Here is a 6,860-nt window from a genome sequence, read left to right as displayed (position 1 = left end):
TAACCATAACCTAACCCTCGCCTTAGTCCTAATCTTAGTTCAAAGGCTAAATATTACTCTAAACATAAACCTACACATATCCCTCAATCTAACCCTAACCTTAGCCCTAATCCTAACCTTAAACCTAGCCCTAAACGTAGCTCTAAACCTACCCATTACTCTAAACCTAAAACTAAGCTTATTGATAATCCTAGGCTTAATGCTAAACCTAAACCTAAATGGAGAACTAAACCTAGACCTGACCTTAAACCTCACACTTGCCATAGAACTAACCCTAGCTCAAACCCTAACCCTTACTATAAACCTAAACATAACTATAGCCCTAAATCTAAGCCTAAACCACAATCTAATGTTAAACATAGCCCTAAATCTATATCTAATTGTAAACATTACCCTAACCCTAACCCTATCCCTAATGAAGTCCCTAGTCCTAATCCTAACTCTAACCCTATGAGTACTATGATCTTATCTCTAGAAGTAATCCTAAACCTAACCCTCACTCTAGCCCTAATCCTACCTTAAAACCTAAACCTTACGCTAAACATAAACCTAAGCTTAACCCTAGTTTTAACCCTAATCCTAACCCTAATTCAAGACATATTCCTAGCCCTAAACTTAGCTCTAATCATATCCATTATACTAACCATAACCCTTACCCTAATGCAAATACTAGGCCTAACCTTAACCCTTTTGCTAACCCTAACCCTTCAATTACCCTAAACCTAATGTAAACTCTAAACAAAACCCTATCATTACCCTAACCCACACCCTAGTGCTAATTCAAGACCTAACCCTAAACCCTAACCTCAACCAAACTCTAACATTGACCCTGACCCTAATATATCTCCTAGCTCTAAAGCTAACTTTTACAGTAAACCTAACCATTACACTAGACCTAGCCATAACACTAATCCTAAAACTATCCCCAACTGTAAGCACAGACCTGACATTAGCCTTAGCCCTAATTCTAGCCCTAAACCTAACACAAACCCCAGCCCTTATCATAGCCCTAAACCTACCCTTAATTCTAACTCCAAACCTAACTTTAGACCTAACCCTAGCCCTAATCTTAGCCCTAATTTAGTCCTATTTCTAACCCTAGCCCTAAGCCTAGCCCTATGACTAAATCTAACCCTCACCCTAGCCCCATCCCTAGTTCTAACCCTATACCTTATTGGAACCCTGAACCTAGCCCTAAACACAGCGCTAACCCTAGACCTATTATTAACTCTAGCCCTAACCTAGATCTAATTTGAACTCTAAATCAAACCCTAACCCTAAGCCTAACCCTAACTATAAATCTAAATTTAACCCTAGCCCTAAAACAAAACCAAGCCATAGCCCTAACCCTAACATTTAACCTAAACCAACCCTTAACCCTAACCCTAACCTTAGCTCTAATAATAGTTTTAAGCTGAAAACTAGAACAAATACTGACCCTGACTCTGACCATAATACTAACCCTAGTCTAAACATCACCCTAACCCTAACCCTAAACCTAACACTAGACCTACCACTAACCCTAACCCTAAATTTAACCCTGATTGTAACCCTGGTACTTACATTAGCCTTACCCCTAACCCTAGCACTAATGTAACCCAAAACCTAGCCCTAATCCAAGCCCTAACCCAAGCTTTAACCCTAACCCTAATCCTAACCCTAGCCCTAATCAAAATCATAACCCTAGCCCTAAACCTATCTCTAACCCTATCCATTGCCATAACCATAACTCTAGGCCTAAACCTAACCCTATCCCTAATCCCAAACCTATGCATTATTCTAAACCACACCTAAAACCTAAACCTCATCCTGTCATTACACTAACACTAACCATAACACTAATCCAAGCCCTAATTTTAAACCTTAACCTATCCCAAACTTCTAACCCAGACCTTGACCCTAATAATACCCCTAGCTCTAAACCTGACCCTAATCCTAAACCTAACCCTTACATTACATGTAGCCATAAACCTAACACTAAAACTATCTTTAACCATAACCATAGATCTGATATTAGCCCTAGCCCTAATTCTAGCCCTAACAGTTAAATAAACCATAGCCCTCATCCTAGCCCCAAACCTAGCCTTAAACATTACCCTAACCCTAACCATAGCCCTAACTCTAATTCTAACCTTCAACTTATCTCTAAACCTAGCTATAATGCCATTCCTTACCCTAATCTTAAACCTAACCCTAACCCTAACTCTAGGCCTAAGGTGAACACTAACCCTAGCCCTAATCCTAGCCCTAATTTAACCCTACCCCTACCCCTAACCCTAACCCTAACCCTAAGACTAACTCTAACTCTCACACTAGCCCTATCCCTACTTCTAATCCTATCCATTACTGTAATCCTAAACCTAGCCCTAACCCTAGACCTAAATAAGCCATAACCATTGCCAAATCCTTATTCCTAGTCCTAAACATAGGTCTAACCCTAACTCTAAATCTAACCCTAACCCTAAGCCTAAGCCTAACATTAACACTAGCCCTAGCCCTAACGCTAATCATAAAACAAGCCCTAACCCTAACCCTTTCAGGAAAAAAAAAACACGAGCAATAGCTCTAACCCCAAACCTTAACTTAAACCAAAGCTTAACACTACACCTAGTCCTAACCTATTGCAAACCATATCCCTAACTCAAGCCCTACCTTAGCTTTAACCCTAAAGCTAACCATAACCCTAACCTTAGTCCTAACCCTAAACCTTGGCCTAACCCTAGACCTAATCCTAAGCATAACACTAGCCCTATCACTAGGTTATCCATTAAGGTTATCCATTACTTTAATGAAAACCCTAAAGCTTCTGCTAACCCTAGGCCGAACCCTAATCCTATACTTAACCCTAACCCTATCCATTACTCTATACCTAACCTGAACTCTAAACCTAAAACTATCATTAACCTATCCCTAACCGTAATGATAACTTGAGCCTTAACCCTAAATCTTAATCTAATAAAAACCCTAACTCTGGCTCTGACCCTAATAATACCTGTAGCTCTAAACCTGAACCTAACATGAAACCTGACCCTTACAATAGACTTAGCTATAAACCTAACCCTAAAACTCCCTAACTGTAACCCTAGACCTGACATTAGCCCTAGCTCTAATCCTAGTCCTAATCCTAACACAAACCTTAGCCCACATTTTAGCCATAAATATCACCTTAATCATAAAACTAACCCTAACCATAACACTAAATATAATCCTCACCCTAGTCCTAAAAATAGCTATAATCCCATCCCTTACCCTTACCCTTACCCTAACACTTACTCTAGCCCTAAACCTAGGCCTTACCCTAACACTAACCCTAGTCCTAATTCCAGCCCTAATTTATCCCTATCCCTAACCCAACCCTAACCCTAGTGCTAAGACTAACTCAAACTCTCACCCTAGCCTCATACCTAGTTCTAACCCTATCCCTTACCATCACCCTATACCTAACCCTAAACTTAGCCTTAATCCTAGCCCTATCCTTACCCCTAGCTCAAAGCTAGATCTAAACCTAACTCTAAATCTAAACCTAAACCTAAGCCTAAACCTCACACTCACACTAGCCCTAATCCTAAAACTAGCCCTAACTCTACCCATAGCCCTAAAATGAAACCGAATCATAACCCTCGCCCTACACCTAGCCCTAGTTTTATCTCTAATTCTAGTCCTAACCTTCACCTGAAAACTAATCTGGACTCTGACTCTGACCCTAACATTAAACCTAGCTCTAAACATCATCGTAACCATAAATTTAATCTAACACTAGATATAGCCCTATCACTGACCCTATCACTAGCTCTAATCATAACACTACACTGTACATTAGCCATAGCCTTAAACCTAGCCCTAACCTAACCCAAAAACCTAGCCTTAATCCGAGTCCTAAACCTAGTTTTTTTAATATTTATTTTTTAGTTTTCGGTGGACACAACATCATTATTTTATTGGTATGTGGTGCTGAGGATCGAACCCAGCGCCCTGTGCATGCCAGGCAAACATGCTACTTCTTGAGCCACATCCCCAGCTGCTAAACCTAGCTTTAACCCTAAACATAAATCTAACCCTAACCCCCCAAAAAGCCCTAATCCTATACATAACCCTACCCCTAATCTTAGGACTAACCCTATCCATTACCCTAATGATAACCCTTATGCTAACCCTAGGCCTAACCCTAACCCTATTCATTACACTATACCACACCTAAATCCTAAACCTAACCCTTTCATTACCTTAACCTGAAACCCTAATGATAATTCAAGCTCTAAACCTAAACCCTAACCTAAACCAAACCCTCACCTTGATCCTGACCCTAATAATAACTCTAGCTCTAAAACTGACCCTTAGTATACACCTAACCCCTACACTATACCAAGCCATAAACCTAACATTAAATCTATCCCTAACTGTAACCCTAGACATGACATTAGCCCTAGCCCTATTACTAGCCCTAATCCTAACACAAACATTAGCCATCATGCTAGTCCTAAACCTAGCTTTAAACATAATGCTAAACCTAACCCTAGCCCTAACCATAATACTAACCCTTGCCCTAGACCTCAAACTGTCTATAACCCAATACCTTACCCTAAACATAATCCTAACTCTAACCCTAACCCAAGGCCAAAACCTAACACTAACACTAGCCCTAATTTAGCCCTATTCCTAACCCTAACCCTAACCCTAATCCTAGCCCTAAGACTAACTCTAACTCTCATACTAGCCATATCACTAGTTTGAACCTTATCCCTTACCATAAACCTAAACCTAACCCAAACCTTAATCCTAACCCTTTCCCTATCCTTAGCCTTAGCCCTAACTCTAACTCAAAACCTAACTCTAAATCTAACCCTAACCCAAAGCCTAAGCCTAACCATTATAAATACATTTATATTTAGACTCTGTGTCTACAGATGTTGGCTTCAATTATTATTTAGAATATGGTCATTAGTTTCATAAAAGGCATACCATTTCTCATGGTGCATAGAGAACTGAGGGTCAGGGGTAGGATGCTATGTTAAGGGGGATAAGAATGAGGTATGTGATTAATCTAACTTAGTAACTTTGAAGGAGAACTCTAATGAATAGACAGGGGGAATTTATGGAAGAAGGTATAAATTCAAACTCCTTATCTGTATTCATAAAATTACCTTATGTAAAAATAGTAAAACTTAGGAGGCTGAAAGTGGGATACAGGAAGAAAGAAAAAAAGAAGAAAAAGTAACAAGGAAAGAAAGAAAGAGAGGGAGAAAGAAAATAAGAGCAAATAAAGATGTCGTGAGGTGGGGCCTTCTGCAATTTCTCTATACTATACAATTCTAGTGATTCAGTTCTTAAATTCCATTTTCATGGAAAATTCTTGGTTTCTCATATGTTGAAGTTGTGAGGGCCAGAGGGGGAAGGGTAGAAGAGAATGGATGAGAAGAGCAAGAAAAGAAAAGTAAGAAAGAAAAAAAAGTCTCTCAGAACTCTGTTTTCTTTTCTTGCAGTAGGTGGAGTTGTCTTTTCCTCGCTTGAGTCTCTGTGCTCAGGGTGGTAGAGGTAGCCAGGGTGAGAGGGCTTGAGCTTCTACTTGTTCTTCCCTACTCTTAGTCTCTGAATTGGTAACCAGGTGCCTGTACAGTTGCTGTTCCTCATTGATAGCTACATCCCCAAAAGCTTGTGAGAAAAATCTTGAGTTATCACAGCTGGAGGAATGGGAGTTGGAAACCGGGTACCTGATAAGCTACAGAACCAAGCTGGTAGCCATGCCTACTGATAGATGGCAAGTAAGGTTTTGCAAGATGGATTCCATCTATTACCCATGTATGGTGTTTGATGAGGTGGGTGGTACTGGAGTGACCTTGTGCTATGTCCAGAGCTTGGTCTGGTGACCAACAAGCAAATCCTCTGTGTTTTGTGTTGCCTTCTGTCTGTGCAGAGAGTGCCTGTGAGGCTGAGACTGCTGTCTGTGCCCAGAGAAACTGTGCAGCCAAGCCTTCCATCTGCACTAACAGCACCTATGTGGCCCTAGTTTTCTTCAAATTTCTATGATACTGGTAGGATTCATATTTTACTTGGCCTTACTATACTCCACAGGTTTGGGCCTTGTCGGTTCAATGGTTCGCTGTCAGGAACAGTTTGTATTTTAAAGTTTCCCTTCATTATGGCTTATTGATGTGAATGAAAATTGAGCTGGAAATCAAACAGGGTTGGCAGGATGTGCTTGAAACTTCACACATTCAGTTCTCAGTGGGCACTCTCTGGTTTCTTTGTTTTGAAGGCAGGCCAAAGATGAGGCATGCAAAAGAAACTGTATCTGAGAGCCCTTAAGTAGAAAACAGAGAAACATGTATGTACTGAAATAAGTCTCCCAACAATTTGATCAGATTTCTTTGATACTACACAGTATTCATCTTTTAGCTTGCTCCACTAGGCACCCCAGGGTTGGCACTTCTAGGATCAATGGTTCTCTAAACAGGTAATGGTTAGTGTTACCGTTAGGGCTAGCTTTAGAGCTAGTGTTAGGTTTAGAGTTTGTTTTGTTCAAATTTCTTTGATACTGGGAAGATTTATCTTTTACCTAGCCTTACTATGTGCTCCAGATTTGAGTCTTCTCTGTTCAGTGATTCGCTGTTGGGAATAGTTTGTTTTTAATGTCTCACTTTATTTTGACCTATATGGGTAAATGCAAATGGAGCTGGAAATCAGACGGTTGGTGCTAGCTGGTTGAAACTTCACATACTCAATCAGTTTTCTGTGGGCACTCTTTGGTTTCTTTGTGTAAAAATAGCCATAAGCTGAAGCATGCAAAACAACTTTATCTAAAAGCACTTTAGGAGAAAACAGGGCAATATGTATGTAAAGAAATACCTCCCCCAATTATTTGG

This window comes from Marmota monax, unplaced genomic scaffold (assembly GCF_021218885.2).
Source record: "Marmota monax isolate L192 unplaced genomic scaffold, Marmota_monax_Labrador192_F-V1.1 WCK01_AAM20220418_F8-fsc00363, whole genome shotgun sequence".
Taxonomy (NCBI): domain Eukaryota; kingdom Metazoa; phylum Chordata; class Mammalia; order Rodentia; family Sciuridae; genus Marmota; species Marmota monax.
This window is presented reverse-complemented; position numbering follows the sequence as displayed.